This window comes from Benincasa hispida, chromosome 4, assembly GCF_027475165.1.
Source record: "Benincasa hispida cultivar pf3 chromosome 4, pf3_genome.v1.1, whole genome shotgun sequence".
Classification (NCBI taxonomy): Eukaryota; Viridiplantae; Streptophyta; class Magnoliopsida; order Cucurbitales; family Cucurbitaceae; genus Benincasa; species Benincasa hispida.
In genome coordinates this window covers 60,983,353-61,006,872 of record NC_143481.1, presented here as the reverse complement: position 1 = coordinate 61,006,872, position 23,520 = coordinate 60,983,353, and positions in this window count along the sequence as shown.

Sequence of the window (23,520 nt, the reverse complement as noted above, 5' to 3'; positions counted from 1 at the left end):
GACCACTACCTGGTGAGGAAAATATTTTTAAAGAGTGAGTTGGAAATCCAAGTGACTGACTATCTTATGTAAAACATACTTTAAATCATAATAACATAACCATGCCTGTCAAGGAAAACATTTATAAAATCTTAATCAGGGTTTGGGAAATGGAACTGAAATCGTAAAATACATCATGTAGAACCCTGTAATAAAACCCATTAACATCATTCTGGAAAACTCCACTACTCCACTGTTTGAACATGTGGGAGAACCCTTTTGCTTAATCCTTAATCACCTTAGTTGAGAGAGAGCCCTTTTACTCAATTTCATGAACATCGATAATAAGTCATACGTGCATGTAAAACTAAAATGGATCCTAACCACCTTACTATACCTTCGATGTCAAGGATCCCTAGTATCATTGAAATCTGGATACCTTACCATACTTTCGGTAAGAACATTGGAGTAGGGTTTGTACAAGGAATAAACATTTAAACATTTAAGAACAAACATAGAATATGCATATTGAAAATAATCATTCCTCATGGTTTTTCATCAACGCATATTGCCTTGTAAAACATAGAGTATACTTGATCAATTTCATCATATGATAAAACATGGCATAGGCTACTAGAAAATACATGCTAAACTCTTAAATAATTTCATCATAAACATAGATTATGCGATCTACATTCATTTTCTGGCTTGCGTTGGAGAAAATCGTAATATAATAGCTTCATATAAAATGTCTATGTGTTGGAAATCATTCATAAAACTTGCGTTAGAAAACATTTATTAAAACTTGTCACTCACTGACTTAAGCTACTTATCCAAGGGTTTGTACGCCTGTCTTATTTGAAGAAAATCAGACATGAGGATTTTTATGAGCAGCGAAATGATCGTTTCAAATTCCATTCAAAATTGAACACGAACAATTACAGCCAAGAAATGAAAACTTACAGGCCATGCACAATATAAAATTACAGCATGCTTTATAAGATAATCAAGGGAAAGATTATGCATACCGCTGAAGACTCATTCTTCAAATTCCCTTGATTACGAACGCTCTTTTAGTCTCCGAGACAGCAACACACGAACGCTCGAACACTACGACCGCAACACAGCACGATCAACAGCAACCACGAACTCAACGATCTCCAAGATCATGAACATAACGAACGGCCTCCAAAACCTTGACTCAGTCGAGTTGAGTAAGACACTACCACAATGGCTACCTTAGTATTCTTAGTATGAGAATCTAAAAGTGTGGGCTCTGTGTGGACTTGGTTAGAGGAAGAGACCGAAGGAATAACAATCGTGTAGACGATTGAGCAAGTGGGAGATATGAAGAGTCTATTATATAGACGAATGATCAATTGTTTAGAAGAAGTCAAAAGCCCTGTGATCGTTTAGCTACGACCAGTTGAGTGAACTATCGTGTAGTATCACTCCACGATCATTGAGTCTCTCTTTCAGGTATCATTTTGTGAAAACAATTCTCATTTGACAGAGATCCGTGAGTTCCTTTCTAAGAATAGTAACTCTAACAAATCTCAAATCTACTAAATTTAGAAAATATCTCATGATTATTATGAAACTACCAATAACCTCCCACTCAACTGGTTATTTGAGAAAAAGATATAATTATCCAATAATTAATATTATTAAAAATATATATGATAACCAACTTACCATATTATATTTATAACTTATGGTTTTAATATTTTATCTCATGAAACATATATAACATAGTTCTTTTTCTATTTCATTGTACTGAATATAAATCTCATTTACATTAATCCTTCACTTGGTGTATCTCATACATCACACCGATCATATCATATATAATCGAATTTTCTCTTGTCAATTTGAACATTGCAAATCAACACCAAGAACTGATTCTCAACTTGAATCTATTGAGCTACCAAGGGGATCTTATGAACCTGTAGCTTGAAGCTCTAACGGTATGTGAGTAATTGACTAAACTCTTTAGTCACGAGATCCACCATCCGTTAACTGCCAGGCACTCTACTAAAGAATGATAGTTGCATTATCCTTACTACAGATATATTTTGTGTCCATATAAACCAATCAACGGTGCGAAAACCCTTCACAGATCACTCGTAAGTACAGTTGGGCCAATAGCTGTTATGCCCATGTAGGTACATCTAACTTCTTAAGCACCAATGATCCCTCTAATGAACATAAGTCATAGTCCTACTATGACTGAGTCTTCTCTTCCAAAGAGAAGTTGTGACCACTATGTTCAAGACCCAAAATCAGCCCTTAAGAGAGCAGTCTATCTACTTATCCAAACTTCGGGGAAGGAGTGAATTTCATCTTTTGTAATTGAGTTCCTAGCTCCCAGATCAGACAAATCCCCAAAAAGGTAGGCATGATGAGTTGGCAATCTAGCCATTCTTACCCATACTAATCAAAGTACTGCCCTCAAAAGCAGAAGTTCTCAAAACACTCAGGATTGAGATCATGTCATCTATGGTCATTTAGGTAAGATGTAAGTCTCAAGTATCAACGGCGTTATATAAAGACACGAATCATCTCATGGTCCGATCTTATACAAACTCTTTGTATAGGACACCCTCGCTTGCATGTCTCTACATAAATGGTTCAGATCTACCATCTGTAGTAGTTCAAAACATTTGCAAACCTCTACAAAGTGGGTCGTATCCGTAGTGTCATCAGGATCAGGTATCCCTCCTTAATCCTTATACTACCGACCTTTTGAGGTTATCACTTAAGACATGATCCACTTGTATATCTCATATACATGCTTAAGTTTACATACAATAACCATGGAGCTTTGATTATTGGATATGAGTAAATGCCAAATAAAATAACTCTTATTTTATTCATAACAATGTGTACATTTTACAAACAACGAGACTCCGGGAGAATTAGGATATGAATCCCAACACTATTGCCCTGAAAAGGAAAGGTCCCTTGTTCACTATACTTAACTCCCTTTTGAGCTTAACACATATCTTAGCATTATCACATATTTATGTTTATTGCATTATAGCTAAGTTCAACGCATCAAAAACATCCTTAATGCATGGACTATTCCTTAGTCATCTTACCTTATAACTTAAATGACAATTGGGAATCCCTTCTCATGATGCTTGGGTAAGCGTTGAAACACTTCTTAGCCTATGTGATGTACTCAGGTTGCCTTCGTTGTGGATTTTCTATGTTGTATAGTTAATGCATAACCTCACCGAGTCAGCTGCTTGTTTATTCTTTGTATGTAGCTGCTTGCTTATTCATCCACAACATCATCTCAAAATCAAACTTCCAGATTTCATAACTTTAATTCCAGCATTCGTTTAACTAAATTTCCTTTAAAGAAATGCTCATAAACATCTTTGCTTACCTTAGAATTTGATTATCATTACTTCCAAAACCGATAAGAAATTCCTCAAATTTTCCTTTGGTTGGCCGAAAATTCTTCAACTTTCAAATTCTTCAGATGACAGCAACTCTACCTTACTTAGGCATTAGGAAAATTTTGGCAAAACAGTCTCCTTCTTGGTTAAGCCTATTTATACTTGGGCTTGCATGAATAGTTAGCTTAATAAATTGCCACCTGTTAAGCTTATCCCTTTATTGACGCTTGCAAGGCTACCACCTGGCTTACTTATTCGTTAATTAAGTTGAATCCCTCAGCTTAAACTTGATCGCATAGCCTTGCATCCATTTAAGGCTTCTCTCTTCAACGCATGATTGTCTGCCACATCACTCGTCAGCTCAATCCTCATCAATGGCATACAAAGTTGGTCACAAAAATCCTTCATACCATTTGTCGTATTTAGCCATAACGTCCCCCTTCTTGGATCTCTGGCTGCATCATTCAACTAGGTTGGCCGCATGGTGCCTTATAGTTCCAATGCATGGAACCCTCTCCTCTCTAGGTGTTAAATTATTCCCACCTCACCTGAGAATCCAACGTTCCATGCTTAATATATTTTCTTTCCCTTTTCCGGCTTACCATTAATAGGTTTTTCCAACTCTCTACGCGTTAACCATGTAACATCCTGAACGCATATAGTTATAACACTTAGAAATTTTTTCTTCTCTTACATTTCAGACCCATCATTCACTATACATACTTAACTACATTTTTTTTTTTGACGTTAGCACACATCTTAACTCATAATCAAGAAGATTAAATTTAATTAACTAATAAAACAAGTTCAGGGGTTTACACATAGAGTAGTTTTCCTCATTTTTGCACACTTCGTGAGGTTTAGATCGTTTCATAACAATTTATTGTATTATCTTTCAATTCTTTCTTTGATTAGGAATGTTTTTTTTTTTTTTTTTTTTTTTTATTGTATCTCTTCTTGAAGATGTGTGATCATTAGCTAAGGCTTAATTTGCAATACGTGACACTTAATTGGTGATCAATCAACAAGTAGCAACAAGTAATATTAGTTTGTAAGTTGTGAATTGACTTCATAGAACGTAGATTAATTAATCTAGGGAAGAATTATATTTAATGACTAATTAGGCACTTCCTATTAGAAACTCATCTTAGCAAATTCGTTAATCTTAATACGATTAGTCAACTAATTAGGATGCATCTGATCTATTGGCTAATTGGATAATTCGGACTCTCACTTAGCTTTTCTAGGTGAGTTAGCTAAGGTAGATGATGTAGGAATTATCTGATGGATTTATGATCGAGTTACAAATTGGAGAATTAACTCAAAGGCTTAGGTTAGATAATTTAATTATTCGAATTCAATCTCTCTTTAATTTTTCTGCAATTTACACTTTTGTAACCAACAAACTCAATCTTAAATCCCCCCCTCCCCCCGTTACATTGGGATTGTAAATAGTTTAATAGAGAAACTCAATGGTTTCTTGAGTTTGACCCGTGCTACCACCTCTACATTTTTTGTAGAAACTGTTAAGTTATTTGATTTAGATTTAGGTGACAAATTCCATCGATCAACTTGTAAAAAGTTTTACTTCCTTATAAATAATATAATAGTTTATTAAGATGATCTAATATATATTCAAAAATGATTCTTTAATCCATACATGAGAAGAATAGTTAAAGCTAATTTTCAAGGTAGAAAATTACTTAGATGCACCCATCCCATCCTATTATCCCATCACAAATTGTCACATGGCAGCATGATCTTTTTTAAAACATAAATAATTTTTATATTTGTTTCCTAGCGAGTGAAAGGGATCAATGGAGATGGTTGAATCCAAATATTACTCTGCAACGTATAGTCGAAGAGTGTTAGGCTTCTATCATCTATGGACCATTTTAATATAGTCTATTACTCATGACAAACAATTTTTTATCTATCGATAATAAACCATTCTACTTTTATAATTGATAAATGTTATTCACTTATCTATCATTTGTACGTCTATAATAGACGAACAATTTTAGTGTATATTATTGATAAATCATTACTATATATGTCCATTAGTTTTATTGTTGATGGACTGTTTTTATATTTATTAACTACCATTTTTGTATATTTGATAGACGATTTTTATGTCTATGTCACTCATAAAAAATTAAACATTTTCATGTTTAGGATTGATATATCATTTATATGCCTACGAAAGTGAACGGTCATTGTGAAGATTATCAAGTTTCAAGTAGAGCATTTCTTCTATGGCCGATACAAATATGTTTCGATTCTCATAAAGAAGTTTAGCTCATACTAAAAGAAAAGAAAATACACAAAATTAACACATAAAGACATTCATGTTAGAAAGATGAATGAAAAGAGTAAAAATTATACTTTAAAAAATATGTAAGGAACTAAACTACTAGTAATATAGAGAAGGGCATAAATGAGAGACTTCCATTATTCGAAGATCGTTTAGTGACAGTTTTATAAACTCCATATAGATCCTAAAAAAAAAAAAATAAATAAATAAAGAAATCACTTTTTTAATGAACTAATACCGTATGAAAAAAAGGTAAAATATAGATAAATTATTTATTGGAATGCCTTGAATTTGTTTATTGGCGCTTTGAACAACCAAGTATGGGGGTCTTGCTTTAACATATTTAGCATTCGGAATTATTTACGATAAACCTATTCAGAATTTGAGGCGCCGTTTGATGTAATTTTCTGAAAACATTCTTTCTCCCTCTATCCGTTAACGTAGCTAACATACTGTTAGTGAACCACATATATCTGTATGTCGATCTTCCCTCTCTCTACGTTCCTTTCTTGTGTTCTTTAATTGTCAATTTCGTAACATTATTTACACATTAGATTTTGTTCCATTGGAAGATATAGTGACAGTTTGGCACTTGGATTCAAAAATACGAATTCGATAGATCCTGTCAATATAATCTTTGGCCTTCCGATCGATACCAGGTTCAGCAACCCAATGATGAGGTTTGTCCTTATCACTCGGCCACACCTTGCTTGATCTCGGCATATCATTTGGCCAAGAGCCACCATGGTCGCACTGGTTGCCTTTCGACCCCTTCTAGATTTGAAAAAGCTAAAGATTGAAAAAGAAGAGTGAGCTTTCTTTTGCTTATTGTTGACTCCCATGGTGTAGTTGAAGTAATAAGATGTGAAAATGAATGTGGATCTATTAGTGTTGGTTTAAAGAGAAAAGGGATGAGGATGATCTTTTTATAGTGAAATAACTAAAAGGGTGTCACTTGTGAAAAGAAAAGTCTTGGGAAAGCAAAGAATCTTTGGATTCAAGCTATGTGAAATAACTATGCAAGAAATAGAAATGTTAGTATGTAGGCTAATTATGCAAACACTTTTCATTTCCTCCATTGCTTTTAACAAACATATTGACAAAAAGAATCATTTGCTAACTCTTTGAATATTAATTCCAAATTTATACATGTTGTGGGACATTTTAACCATCTCATGAACCCTACATAAATATCAAAATAAAGTAGCTTAATTATTGTAATGTTAAAGTTTTTAATCTACTAACATGTTTAAATTCTTAAATATAAATTTTTTATTCTTATTAAAAATATACAAGTTAAAGGTTCCATTTCCTAATTCATCATATACTACACTTTTGCAAACTTGATAAAAGAATAATAAAAACTACTTTTCCCTACCTAAGTAATTATATCAATGTTGTTACGATTTGTTTTGCTCTTTAAATAATTAAGTCTAACTAAAATTAGTATTTATTAAAGAAAGATATTAATATCCGAACAAAAAAAGATATTAGTATTTATTAAAAAGGTTGTAATGCCTTGAATTTGTTGTATGACATATGAACAGACAAGTATAAGGTCTCGTTGCCTCGAAACCTATTCAGAATTTGTATTTAATATATTTAATTATTTATAGTTATTTTCGATTATGACCCTTGGGTTTACAAAAATGTACTATATAAACTCTCTAACGCATGTGACATTGTTCTGTATTCAAAAAACATTATCTCTAATAATATTATTCTCCCTCTATCCACATGTTTGGTCCTTTTTACATTTTTTTGTATTCTTTAATAGCCGATTTCATAACAAACAAAAAAAATTATTAATTTTACTTAATAAAATGGCACAATAATAAATAAAATGGCACAATAATATTATTGTGCCATTTTATTTAATAAAATTAAATTTTATAATGAGATATTTGAGAAGAACTTAGGTTGGGAATAGTAACCAAAACATACTTTTCTGTCAAAGTCACATATGTTATAATGGTCTAGAACTAGCTAATTCATGTTATTTAAGTAGGGTAATTGTTTTCGATCAGAAAACCGCTGGAAATATTTTCTAAAATATAATAAAATGTCATTATCTATCATTATTGATCATGGATAGATAATGACATTTTGTTATATTTATAAATAAGTTGACTCATTTTCTTATATTTGAAAACAACCCTTCTAAATAAGAAAATTAACTACACTTTCTTTCTTTTCTTCTTCTTTTTCTTTTATTTTAATATATATACAGATTTTGCACTATGAAGGTGAATTATCTAAGCAAAGCAAATAACTCCAAGCCTTTATTTTGAATTTTGAATGAATTGCAAATTCTAAGAAACTCAGCTTCATATATGTTTGTGTGGATCTCTATTCATTTCTTCTGCTCTGAAGATGAGATTTTGTGGAAGAAGAATCACTTGGAGTTGTGGAATGTGAAATTTTCCCATGCACTCCCCATATTGGTTTCCTTCTTGTTGTTATAATGAGTTCTAGAACAGATGGATCCATTGAAAGTTCTTCAAAACAAGTTCCTTCAAGAATTTCTTGTGTGATCACAACTCTTGCTGCTCCTTTTCCTGCCTTTATTGCTATTTCTTGTGTTATCTTCCATTGCTTTCTCTATTGGAAGCAAAGATTCTCCTCAAGAAAGCAATGGAAGATAACCAGTTTTCAAAATATTTTGAGAAGATGTATTGAACTAAGAAGATAATGAGAAAAAAGAGGATTCAAATTTGCTTATGTCCATTGTGCATGGAAGCTACACTTATTCTCTTCTTTTAGGGCATTCATATATTTGAATCCTAAAACGAGGGTAGTTCACACAATGAATGAAAGTGGAGACAAAGTAGTAAAGGAGGGTAATAACATAGTTAAAATAGAGAATTAAGACAAGATAATAGAATAGCTAAAGTTTAAAATGACGAGTTTTCCTTATTTATGATCTACTGAATTTGAATGAGGTTAACTTTTCCTTTCTTTCCACTATGCCTATTTAAGCACAAGATGTTGTCTTGCTAGGATTGTCGCTTTTGTATTGTGAGTTTAGTATAATTGTGTATTGTGGTCGAACAACAAAGTTTTTTTGTGACTTTAGAGTTCGTGAAGCAAGAATTTTAATCAATTTTTAATGGCAAACTGTATCATTATTCTTGAGGTGTTTGAATCAACATTGACGAGAGATCCTTGACTTTAGGAGGAGTCTAAGGTATCATTGGTTGAGAAGGGATTCTCATGCTTAGGAGGATCTTAAGGTAACATTGACAAAGAAAGTGTTCTCAAACTTAGGAGGAGCCTAACTCTATCAAGTGGAGCAGTCTCCATTTGAAGGTGGAAAGATAAAGCATTGGAAAGAGAGTGTCTCATAATTTAGGGGAGCCTAAGTGATTCTTCACTAATATTCTCATACTTAAGAGGAGCCTAAGTTCAATTGAAAAGGAGTCTAACATCTAGAGGGAGCCTAAGAGATCAACAATAAGTTAGGCTCTATTTGTGTCATTGCAATTGTCATTACTTTACAGTTAAGTACAACGTTATAAACGCTTGACATTTCATATTAGTGAATTTACTTTTTTTGGGCACATTGCCTGTTTTCTCCCTAAATGTAAGTGGTATATCACCGAACTAGGTTACCAAACTCTGTGTATTATTTGCATCATTTGTTGTTGGTACGATATTTATTGATTTTGTGATTGTTACGACTTTCTATGGAACATTCATGAAGTGTAATAGATCACCTTTAATTTCATATACAAACATGATATAGTTATTTTGTGGTTACCGAGTAACAAAAATAAATAAATAAATTACACTAGTTTTGACTATTATTCACACAATGCATTAGTTTATGGCAGTTATATATATTAACTGCCTAATAAATTTATGAGTTAAAATTATAACTTAATAGTAACTATATATATATATACACACTCAACTTTAGAAAATATCTAATAAGTATGAATTTTTTATTTTGTATCTAATAAATACTTAAAACATCATATTTCCATCTAATTTATCTTAGCTACATTAAATTTAACATTGAGCTTAATAGATACGATTAGATGTCTTAAAATTATTGTATTAATTAGCTGCAAAATTCAAAATTTAAGGTTAAAATAGACCCAAAACTATCTTTTGTCTAATAAAATGGTTACTTTTTAAGTAGTTTTAGTATTTATAAGTTCTCTTAGATATAAAATTAAATTAATTAGTAGATTTATTAGATAATTTTAATGGACTAGAGTCAAAACAGAAAGTTTAAGTATTTATTATTCGCAATTTTCATATTTTAGAGACTAAAATTTTAATTTTTAACAATTATATAAAAAGAAATTTTCATAAACAAAAAAAAATGTTAAACTATTTACAGAAATAACCAAAAAAAAAAAAAAAAAAACTAATAGACAATGATAGATTTCTATCCACATCTAACAATGATAGACTTTTTTCAATTTTCTATCACTGATAGACACTGATAGACTTCTATCAGTCTCTATCAAAGAAGATTAAAATTTTGCTATTTTATGTAAATAGTTTTCCTTACTTTTCTATGTTAGAGAATTCTTGTTATATAGATATGATTTTCAATGCATTGATATATGATATTTTTATTAAATAATATTAATTACAAAATTATTATAAACTTTTATTGAATTATTTACTGGATAATACATCAACACAAAAATTATTTAATCGATTTTTGTCAGATAATTTTATAAGTTTTTATGATTTGTTTCAAGTGTTCTAAAAAACTAAATATTACATTTTTTTTCCTCAAAATATTAATTTAACCATAAGTACTAAACTTTTAATTTAAGAATTTATATCATTTTTAAATATTAAGAACTAAACTCTTAATTTAACCATTATATAAAAGCAATTTTAAATATACTGATATTAAAATATTATAAATATATATAATGAACAATAAATGTCAACACTTATTAATAAAGTTAGGTCCTATTTGGAATTGCTTTTTTAATCATAAAACAGGATTATATTAGAATCTTAAAGGCATAAATTGTTTGATAAAAAACTTATATATTAATCTACCCATAAGCACTTTTAAATTTGTTTAATGTGCTAAAGCTATTCCATGAAGCTCTTAGATTTTAACCTTCCTAAAAAGTTGGTATTTTCTCTTACCCATCTCAAAATTTATCATTATATTAGTTTATTCTCTAACATTTATTTCAAATATTAATTGGTACGATTTTTTTATAACAATTATTTAAAAAAATCTTTTATAAAAAGTTTTAGACTAAACAAAATTAGTTGCAATTCAAATTATATAATTTTCGAATAATTATATTTTAATAAATTATAAACTAAATATTAATAAAAACTAATTGAAATAATAATCTACTTTTATTCTTATAACTAAATTACACAAACTTAGTATTAATTTACTAAGTACCATATCTAGTTTTTTTCTAATTTAAAATTAAATTTTACCAAACATTATTTTACTTCTTCTTATAGCTATTTTTTCTAAAAATACAGCTACGAACAATTATTTTAAAAGAAAGATCAATCCCAAACTAAGTCTTAAATTAATATATAAATATATGCATTTAAAATTTAAAAATAAAAAGAAATTGACCAACTTAAAGATTGATCATATAAACGAAAGACCAAAACGAACTTAGCTTAATTGACATATAGTTCAATTGTTTTAGTGAATAAGAGGTATGTAATTCAAATTATCTCACTCTTTATTGTACTAAAAAAATACAAACGTAAAAGGATAACAAAAATATTACAAACACAACAATGGGAGGACATAACTCAATTGATATATGAATGTGTTAATAACCAAAAGACACGTGGTTTGAATCCCTCGACTTTTATTGAATTTTTTTTTTAAAAAAAAAAAAAGAAAGAAAGAAAGAAAAAACTTGTACAAGGAGGAATAGTAAGGTGGAATTATTCAAAGTCTTAGGAAATGATTCTTTTATAGTTCACATGACTTTAAAGCAATGGAGGAAATAAAAAGTTATTGAATAATTACCCAACATACTAACATTTGTATTGTTTTCTTGTATAGTGGTTTCACCTAGCTTGCATCTAAGGATTCTTTGCTTCCCCAAAGCAAATTAAAGTTGTCCTTTCATCTCATGCCCTTTCTTCTCTTCATGCACTTTCTAATCAATTCATTTTTCCATATCAATTTAATGGTAAATCTCCAAAACCAACCCTTTTGATCTCATATTCATCTCGATTCTGTTTGGTAGCTATTTCGTTTTTAAAAATTATACCTATTTCATTATAATTTCTTACAAAAGATTGCAACTTTATTTAAGTAATGGAGTTGAACTTTTAGCCAAATTCTAAATTCCAAAAAAAAAGTTTTTAAAAACTATTTGTTTTTAGTTTTCACAATTTCGCTCAACTTTTATAACATTAGTTAAAAATAAATAATAAAATAATAAATTCAAAGGTAAAACGACTATTTATAGGCTTAATTTTCAAAACTAAAAGCCAAAAATTAGTTTCAAATAAGCAAGCCAAATTTGAGAAAACTAAAAACAAATATCTCAACCAACAAATCTTTAATTATAAATTTTTAAAACAAAAACTGAATGAAATTAAAAGATAATCAAAATATATGAAATACTAAAAACAAAAACGAAAAACACTAAAGAAAAATAAAAGTCCCTATTTGGTTCATGATTTATCTTTTGTATTCATACATTCAAAAACAAAAAACAGAACCATGAAAACATTTTTAGTATAATTATTTTTAAAAAAATCCAAAAACAACTCCTAAAGTAGTGTCTTTTAAAAAACTATGAATTTTCTTCTTTTTTTTTTTCTCTTTTTTTTTTCCAGAAATTATGAAGATACAATTTGTGAAATACGTGTTTTCGTTGAACAATAATAGATTAAAAATTGAATATTACAATTACTTCTCTTTTTATCCTCAAAGCCAAGAAACTCGATTCTACCTACAAATTATATCTTTCATCAATTTTTAATGAACTTGTTTTATTATAAAATTAAAAAAATAATAATAATAACAAAGATCAACGAAACGAAGTAACTTAACATAGATGATGATGATTATATTGCTAATTTAAGTGATGCAACATCATATAAATACTAATTCTACAAATTTTCAAATCTTCCCTTTTGATAATTGATTTCTTTTCCTCTATCTTGTTGGAAATGATTTTTTTCTCTTGTTAGAAAAAAATTTTCTTTCATCTCCTATACATTTAATCACTTGAATTTCAAGAAACAAAAAATCTTTTCTCCACAACATATTCTCTATCCAATGTCTCTAGTATCTCCTTTCCTTTGCTAGCAATATAACAAGTGAGTTTATCATAAGTAAAATGGCTATATTAAATTATTTTTTGATTTACTATCTTGAATAATGGATTTTACCAAACATAAACTAATTTTCTCTTATATTTCAAATTCACAACTAAACAAAAACTATTTCGTATTCAAATTTCAAGTTTTAAAATTGAAACTAAATGTATATTTAGGTATAGTTAAAAAGAGAATTCACGACGACTGAGTTTAGGAGGGTACATGAACGAACCGAAATCACACACATTTAAATGAGAGAGATCCTGAAAATATGAAAATATGGTTAAAAAATACTTAAAAAAATTGGAAGTTACTGTCTATACAAATAAGGTGAATTTTCCTTTTTGATGGTTGAACTACATAGTTAAGTGTGTTTAGTTTGAAACAATTTTATGTTGCATGACTTCTTGGTAATTTTCCTCGGAAACATGTGAGTGAGGATAAAAAATGCTGAAAAGACCCATGTTGATTTGTAAAGATAGTCTTCACTCTTGAAAGTGGTTTAAGATAGTTGTATTCATTCTTGGAAGTAATTTAAGATTATTAAAGATGACATTGCCAAGTCACAAGGGGTGCTGAAGAATGTCAAGCCCATCAAGTGGTGGAACTGGATTTCAAATTTTGAGTCTAGGGCATTACATAACTTGTTTTTGTTTTAATGAATTCTTTATTTTTTTAATACAAATGTTTGGATCATGAAGCATATGGGCCTTAATTATCAACACCAAAAAGTAAGAATAAAACATAATCTAACATAATCCATAGAAAAAAAATAGATACAAAACAAATTGATTGAGTGGAAGATTACAATTATGCCAAATATAGTTGTAGAGGTCCACGAATACACTTTCTATGTATATAAATATATTTTATTCAGGAAAATAGTGAGATATAGTACGTTTAGATTTTCAACTTACAAAACTAGCACGTTTTTTGATAACTCGTAAAAAATATTTTTCTCGGTCCATCTCGGACGAGATCGGCCATCAAGAATTAGTTAGTTAAAAAATCAACTTTTTCCAACTTTATCGATTGTTTTGGGCCTTCTCAGTATATCTCGTCTGATTATATATCAAGATTTGCTTCTTTTTTCCTTTTTTTTTTTGCAATCTTCCTAAATCTTATACCAAATCTTATATTATTTTCAATTTTTTCTCCAAAGTCGATTATGTTTACAAAATATTATATCAAATTATTATGTATTTTTTAAAATTTTTTTAGCATAATTTATGTTTTCACAATTATATGAATTTCCAAATTTCAAATGGATTTTTTAATTATCAAATTAGATTTTCCAAATTGATTCAATATTTTTAAATTTTGGGAAAGATAAAATTTTTCCAAAATTTGGGTAAGATTTGGGATATATATAGAATCTTAGTGTTGATCCTGCCCAAGATTCCACAAAGAAAGCTCAAATATATGAATTTCGGTATTAATTATGCTCAGGATTTGACCCATAAAGCTTCTCGATGTTATTTTGTCCGAGATTAGCACCAAGATGCACATAATCTCGGTGTATATTCTGGCGAGATGTATCGGGAAAGCCTCAAACAATCGATACTTTAGAGAAAGTTGATTTTTTTTAAACTAAAATCAAAGTTGTTGAATGAACTATTTTCCTACTTAGAGTATCTACTACTACATTTGCCTTACCCGGATGATACAGTATCTCATAGTCATAGTCTTTCACCAACTCCAACTATTTGCGCTGTCTCATGTTTAGCTCCTTTTAAATGAAGAAGTACTTCAAGCTCATATGGTCTGTGAAGATCTATATTTTCTCCCCATACAAATAGTATTCCCAAATCTTCAAGGCAAAAATCGTAGTTGTCAATTCCAAGTCATCAAGATCCCCTACTAGCTCGTAAATGGATAAGTTTTATGGTAGCTTGAGAAATTAATTTGAAATGTTCAAATTAAATGGAACAAGAGAACATATATTTAAATATGGTTTAAATATATGAAAATGATTATTGTGCAAAAATTAATTTAATATTTGATATTAAATTAATTAATATTTTAAATTAATTTAAGAAAATCATTTTTGTATTAAAATGGTTTTAAAATCATTTTTTGTTTCAAAAGAAAATGAAAAATGGGTTTTGCATGGTGGCACAAAATGGATATTCAATTTTCTCCATTACCTTCATCTTCATGCTCACACAAAGGCATTTATCCTCTCTACATTGATTCTCCAAGCATGAGCTGCAAGCCATGCACTCCATTTCTTTGCATGTTCATCTACTATATATAAAGAAGATTGGAGTCATTTGAGGTGTAGCAATGCATAATTTTTTAAAGAAAATTTTCTGTGAGAAGAGACTGTCTTCTTCTTATTGGCTGTTGTGAACTCTTCTTGGGTCTTCATATCTTCAAACTATTCCTGAGTCCTAACACTCTGCCTAAAGCTCCAAGAGGATAGTAGAGAAGGCTTTGAGGTGGTTCACGGTGATATTAAGTGAAGACTACTGCTGTACACACATTTTTTTGGAGAGTTCATCAAAGTTATGATCTGAAAATCCACTTTTTAGAAGAGCATGCTTTAGTTTTTGCCAAAATTAGTGAATTTGAATGCTTATGGATCCTTGATACTTCCGCTGTATGTTATTTAACTCATTCATTACCATGGTTCATAAGCATATATCCCATCCTTTCCCCGATGCATCATTGTAAATCACAAAACTCTTCGATCCATTTGGCATTGTAAAAACTGAGGCAGAAACAAGTTTCTGCTTAAAGTCCTGAAAACTCTCCTTACAAACTTTACACCAAACAAAGGGGGTTCCCTTTTTAGTCAATTGCATCAAAGGTGTAGCTATGCGAGAGAAATCTTTAACAAACCATCGGTAATAACCGGCTAACCCTAGAAAACTATCTCACTAACTGTAGTAGGCCAAGACCAACTAGTAACCGCCTCAATCTTTGCTGAATCCACAGAAACTCTATATCTAGACACCACATGCCCTAAAAAAATAACATGCTTTAACCAGAACTCACATTTGGAAAACTTGGCATATAGCTTGTTCAACCTTAGGGTATCCAAGACTGTACGTAAATACTCATCGTGCTCCGTCTTTTCTTAGAATAGACCAAGATATCATTAATAAAACTATAACAAAAGTGTCTAGGAACCCCTTGAACACCCTATTCATCAAATCCATAAATACTACAGGAGCATTTGTCAATCCAAGCGACAATACAATAAACTCGTAATGTCCATATCTAGAGTGAAATGTAGTCTTGCCAATATCACTATCTTTAGTCCTGAGCTGGTGGTATCCCGAATGTAAATCGATCATAGAAAATACTGTGGCCCCCTACAACTGATCAAACAAATCGTCAATTCTAGGAAGAAGATACGTGTTCTTAATAGTCACTTTGTTCAACTCCATGTAATCTATACATAAACGTAACAAGCCATCCTTCTTCTTTACAAACAACACTCGTGCACCCCATGGGGACTCGCTCGGTCGTATGAATCCTTTATCAAGCAATTTTTACAACTGTAACTTAAGTCATTTCAATTCGACCAGAGACATTCTGTACGGAGCTTTAATATAGGAATGGTGTCTAGCTCCAACTCAATCACAAAATCAATCTTCCTTGGTGGTGGCAAACCTGGATGTTCCTCTGGAAACACTTCAGAGTATTCTCTCACAACTGGTTCTGAGGTTAAGGCAACCTCAATTTCTCTTATGTCAACTACACTAGCCAAGATACTTCAGATACCTTGGTTAAGCAACCTCTTGACCTTCACAACTGAAATTACCTTGGCAAGACCACGATCCCGGCTCCTTTGAACTCAAAACTAACTTCTATAGGAGCATTAAAAATCACCTCTTTATGAGAACAATCTATGCTGGCATGGTTGGCAGCCAATCAATCCATGCCCAGTATCACATCAAAGTCACGCATGTCCAACACTATTAAAGTTACATCAAGGGTACAGTTCGCTATTACTAACTGACATGCTTTTATCTTTTTGTTTGTTATCATAATTACTTCAGACGAATAGAAACTGATAAGACAAAATTCAAAGGCTCTAGAACTAACATGACATGTTTTACAAATAATGATGATATGAAAGAATGCGATGATCCAGAGTCAAATAATACCAAGGCATAATTTCCCAAAATTGGGAGCGTACCTGTCACTATTTTTCCAGACTTTTCAGCCTCTCGACGGTTGGTGCCATAGACCCGACTGTGTTGTTGTTATTGTCTGTTCGTATTGTGTTGGGCATTCTATGGCTGATTCTGACCACTTTCAATAGGAACACTGGGGCATTTATCTACCATATGTCCCTCATGCTTACACTTAAAACATACTCTCGTGCCAACAAGATATGTGGGACTTCCCGCATGATCTACATACAGGTTATCCTTCCAAGCTTCTTCCGTCTCAAGATTTCGTTGTTGATACTGTCGTAATGGTCAAAACATTCCTGAACCTTTTTATGGGGGCTCAGGAGCCTTCTGCTTTGCTTTTCTCTTCTGTCCTGATGAGGGTCTTGACCCTTAAGGTCTTGGGCATTCTCCCTCTTCTAAGGAGTCCATCTCCATTGCTAAACAGAGTGCCTCTGCATGAGTAGTCGGCTTGAAGGCCCACACAAAACCACATATCTCACTTTTTAGGCCCTGGAAAAACCTTTCAGCCCTCTTAACCTCCGTGGTAACTAGTTCTAGAGCAAAAGGAGACAAAATTTCAAACTCCTGATCATACGCATCGACCGACATCCAACCCTACTTCAGATCTAAGAATTCCTGCTCTTTAGCATTCCTCAGACTGGCGGAGATGTACTTTAGATAAAACTGTTCTTTGAATTGTTCTCAAGTTATTGCTCTAGATTCATCACCAATCATCCTTTCAGCGGATTGCCATCAGATGGTAGCATTATCTGGAAGCTAGAAAATCACACACTGTACCTTCTGGTTGTCTAGGCACTTCACCTACTGAAAGATTATTTCTATTGAAGGTAACCACAACTCTTCCTTGGTAGGGTTCTTCAATGACCTACTAAACTTGTAGGAATTATACTTTCGGAAATCCCTAAGAGGTTTAGCCTCAACAGATAGATCCTGCAGATTCTCCTATGGAGCAGGGTCTTGAGGAGCAGGAACCACCTGAAGTGGTTCTCATTGAGCTAATACCTCTAACTGAACTGACATTGCAGTGAGGTTCGCCTGGGTGACGGGTGCATCAGGAGGTGGGTGTACTGACATTTGTTCCTCATTATCTATAACAATTTCAATGGGTAGGTTATGTTCACCCCTCCTACTATCCGCCCTTCCTTCTCGACTACCCCTATATGCACTTCTTCATGGCGACATTTCTCATCATTCATAATCAATATTCTATAAATTTCTCAGTCAAAATAAATAGTCTAATACCAACCTCAAAGAAAACAGGAAATGTCATGCATATACAAGTTTTAGAACACCTCAACTAGAAACATACCTAGCGAAGACGAAGGATTCGTAGTTAGCCATAAGGGACACAAAATCAAGACTTACATCATAAGTCAGCCTATAGAACCTAAAACTTAGGCTCTGATACCGATTGTAATGATCCGACCTTTTGAGTATTTAGACAAGAGCCGTTGTGACATAATGCACATTCTCATTCAAACATTTTGACCATTATAACGTAAATACAGTGAAAAAAAATAAAATAACCATTATAAATTGAAATATTAATTTAATAATAAATCTAATAACCAAAATATTTAGCCAGGATCCGAAATAAAATGTTTACAAAGAAAATAATCCAAGGAAAATAAATGGAAACATGTCATTTGACAATGTACTCAAATGAAAGGAATAAGAACCATAAGAATAAAATAAAACATGTGTGGAAGAGTTTTATAATGTCCCCATATAGTTCTATCACAAGTCATAAACATGATCCCGATGGAACATGCATAAGTCATAATGTGTAACTCGAAGGTACACAAATCAGTTGTAAACATGAACCCGAAGTAACATGCACCAGTCATAGCGTGTAACACGAAGGTACATGAATCAGTTGTAAACATGAACTTGAAGGAATATGCATCAGTCATAGTGTTTAACACGAAGGTCCACGATCAGTCATAAATGTGCACATATACAATCATATTGTACACCTACCTAGATAAGAAAAAACTAACAAAAACCTTATAACTTAGCAGACATCAGTTGTCATATAACTTCTGTGTTATATTTTACAGTCGTTTATCTTAGGGATAAAATTTTCAGTATATCCTCGGTCAACAGTACATTCATCGTGGTCAAAATAGTCCAATCCAATTAGTCTCTACCATTAAATCATGCAGTTCAACCAGTCATAAATTATTAGTCCAAACAGTCTAGAATAATCAGTCAAGCCGGTCTTAACCGTTTCAAGAAATAGTCCAAGTGGTAGGGACGACTGGTTTGCAAGTCACTTACCTCAAATTGTAAGTCCAAATATTATTCTCCAAGCAAACAATCGGTAACCAACTAAAGAATGTGAAATAGAACCTACAATACAAACCCAAATTTTTAACAAATCCAAAAGAGCCCCAAATTCATTCATCAATTCCCGTAAACAACTCTAGATAACTTACTCAAAGCGAAACTTGATCAACAATCACTCCCAAAATTTCAGCCTCTAAAATCTCCACTAAAACAGATTTTAAGTTTCAGTGGACAACATCTAATTTCCTTCCAAAAACTCCAACTCCAACCTTTAAAATAAAACCCAAAAGATTTTAGGCAAAGAACTTGAGGAGAATTAAAGAATTCCAAGAGAATCCATAATTTATAAGTAAAACCCCCAAAACACAACCCAAATAACCATAAAAAAGGGTCCAACACCTTGAATGCTTACCAAAAGTCACCAAAATCACTCTTTAACGTTGTTGGATAGTGTCTTAAAACCTCCCAAAACTTCAATCAAACATTAAAATATGATGGGTATCAACCAACTGGAACAAGAAATTAATGGGCAACAAATTAGTCCAAGAAATTCACCAAAAACGCGAAAAATATTACCCAAAACACTTACCCAAACCGGCAGAACTGGGACAATGGCGTGAGACTTGGCAATGACGAACCCTGAAACCAAGCGGCGAAAAGATGCAACGGCTCTGACAATGCGAATGAATTGGATGAGCTTGGCTACGATGGCACAATGCAACGACTTCAATGGACAGAGGAGGCTGTGGCTGAAGGCTTCAGATCCGACGGCGTGAGGGTCGAACGGTGGCGTGCACTAGGGTTGGGGAGTGCCGGCGACAGCTGGTTAGGCGGGGTAGCGGAAAATTAGTACTTAATCACATAATAAATCAAGGTGTTACATTACTGTGTCTTTAATAAACAAATCCGCACTATAATAGAGTCCATTAATGTTGTAATTGATGATGATGTTGCCTTTTTCGGATCCTCCTTTATTGTGAAAGAAAATTCCTACTGTACTCTTCTTGTCAATACTGATGTCCCTAATATTCCATCTGACATGTCGCCTGACATGGTTCTAGATGGTTCTATGGAGAATAACTTGAATGTTCTTGAGCAGCGAGGATAGATACAAACAACCTTCTAGCAGGGTTCTTAAAATTCATCCTTCTAGTAACATAATTGGTGATCTTGACGTAGGAGTGACTATAAGAAGGAAGGACAGAGTATACTATCTTAAGATGATCAACAATATTTGTTTTATTTCTCCTTTTGAATTGTAGAACGACAAAGAAGTTCTAGAAGATGAATGCTGGGTCAATGCAATGTAGGAAGAGCTTGGGCAATTTGTTAAAAATGATGTATGGACTCTTGTTCCTAAACCTACGGCCATGAATGTAATTGGGACAAAGTGGACCTTCAAAGAGCAAGGCATATGAAAATGGAAATGTGACCAGAAATAAAGTCAGATTAGTGATTTAAGGCTATACTCAATTAGAAGACGTCGATTTTGATGAAACTTTTGCCCCTATTGCAAGATTGGAAGCAATTAGTGCTTGGCATATTAGGTCTTTTGAAATTTAAACTATACCAAATAGATGTAAAAGGTGTGAATTTGAAAGATGTAGTCTTGTCTGATATTGACCTTGAAATTAGTAAACAGAATCCTGAAGAGTTAAACGACTCAGGGATTGTGACCACATTATTACAACCGTACTGCACTTTTCTATTATGAACCATGTTAAACTCCTATTCATCCTTTGTATGTCTACGATTAATCGAAACATATATTAATACATTCAACTCTTTAGTTTTAAAGTGTGCTTTATGTCTAATTTCACATGATGTCCTATTTTTTATATTCATGGTATTGTTTTAACCTTCTTAGTATTAAAACTCAAGGAGTGTGTTAACTCAAGTGGTCATGTTAAACTAACAAGATAAATCATAAAGTCAAAAAAGAAATTAAATAACATAAAGTGGGTCAGTGCAATGCACTTACATCTCTAGCTAGAAAGCTAGTTTATCCTTTTAGGCCATCACAAAACTAAATCATGAAGAGATGTGTGAACTACACCAACGAAATATGGATTAAAACAAAATGTTAAAGCTCGAAAATGGAGTTCCTCAATCCTAATGAAAATCTCTGTATTCGCTTACAACTTTATTTTAGAGGTAGAAAGTTGAACTAAAAACTCTCAACTTTCTGAGAAACTTTAATTCTAGAAGTGTAACTTGTGTCTCTCTTTGTGGGAAGTATATATTAAAATTGTCACCAAGGCTCGATTTCTTAAATTGATGGATGGAAGGGCATTATATAGGACATCAAGGGGATGAGTTGTTGCAAATATGTTTGTTCTAAATTGACCCAAGAAGATTCTGAGTGGGTTAACAACTCAGAATCTGAAAATTAGATTTTTTTTCTCCTGAAATAACAATATGATTGCTAGCTCTTAGAAATCCACAAATAAAGATAAGCATAAAGATGTATATATATACACATAATATATATATATTGACAGCTATAAAGCGTCAATAAAAACTTATATTAAGTTTGCACAATAAACTGTTAACTTTAATTCCTTTGTTGATGATTCTTTTATAACTTTCCATCAATTTTGGCGAGCTTTGCATTTTCACATAGTTGTGACGATTTTTTTAGCCATAACTAAACAGTTTTTAACGATAGCTAAAAACTGTCAAGAAAGTCGCTTATATATTATTGACTACAAAAACCGTCAATAAAGCAATGTTGTTTTTTAATAAATAAAAATGTACCAAAAATATATGAAAAATGAAAATATTTCCACACATATTTATACAATATATAGGTATATATGTAATTATTATGCATATCTATATACAAACTAGAGCGAAGTAAGAGGTATGATTCCCCACTACGCATATTGTAAAAAAAAAAAAAAAAAAATCAAGAGACAAAAAAAATTATTAAAAAATACAAATAAGTTATTTACACGTTGGACTTATGTCCATTGGGATGAATAGCGACTGTTTGGCGCTCGGTTTCAAAGACACGATTTCTATGAATCCTGTCGATGTAATCTTTGGCCTTTCTGTCAATACCGGGCTCGGCAACCCAACGGTAACCTTTGTCCTCATCGCTTGGCCACACCTTACTTGTGCTTGGTACATCCTCCCAATTGTTACCATACTCATAAAGATCTCCTTTTCTACCTCTTTTGGATTTGAAAAAACTAAAGATGGAGAAGGAAGAATGGGTCTTTTTTTGCCTGTGGCTGCCTCCCATGGTGTAGATAAGAAGTAATCAGATGGAAAATGAGTTCAATTGTGAGTGTTGGTTTGGAATGAGGAAGTGGTAGGAATCCTCTTTTTATAGGAGAAGAAAAAGTGCTAAAGAAGGAATAAAGAATGTGAGGGATGAAACATGAATGTGAGTTTGTGGGGTAATTATTCAAATTTTTGGGAAACAACACTTTTCATTTCCTCCATTGCTTTGTTCCATTGTTGACCAACAAAGAATCCCTTTGCTGAGGCTTTGAATAATTCCAAATTAATTACACTATTGTCCCTCTTTTGCTAAAATTATACTTTCTGTCACTCAAACATTTCTAACTGCACATGGATGGAGCCTTCAGTCTTACTAATGAAGAATAGAACTTATATTGTTTTTCATATATTCTAGGCTATTAACCTGTTTAATGCATGCATGCACAACTTAATTATCATTAGTAATTTACTTGGCATATTATTGAAGTTTTGATTAAAATATAATATGATTCAATGTTAAAAAATTTTAATTGCTCCTATGACGCTCTACTATCTGAGTTCCAATTTTTAAGGGCATGTTTTGTTAACGTTTTTGTTTCCTATTTCTTGTTATTTATTTTTTAAAAAACTGACTTATTTGATAATCATTCTTGTTTCTTATTCCTAAAATTTGAGAAATGTTCTTAAAAATGGGACCATAAGTAGTTTCTCTTGTTTCTTTACTATTTTATTTAAAGTTATTTCTAAATTATATCAAAGTATAGACTTTGCTAGTTGATGAGAAAGTATGCCCTAAACATTCCTTATCTAGGATCAAACCTTGTGTTAGACCTTTTATTTATTTTTCTTTATTTCT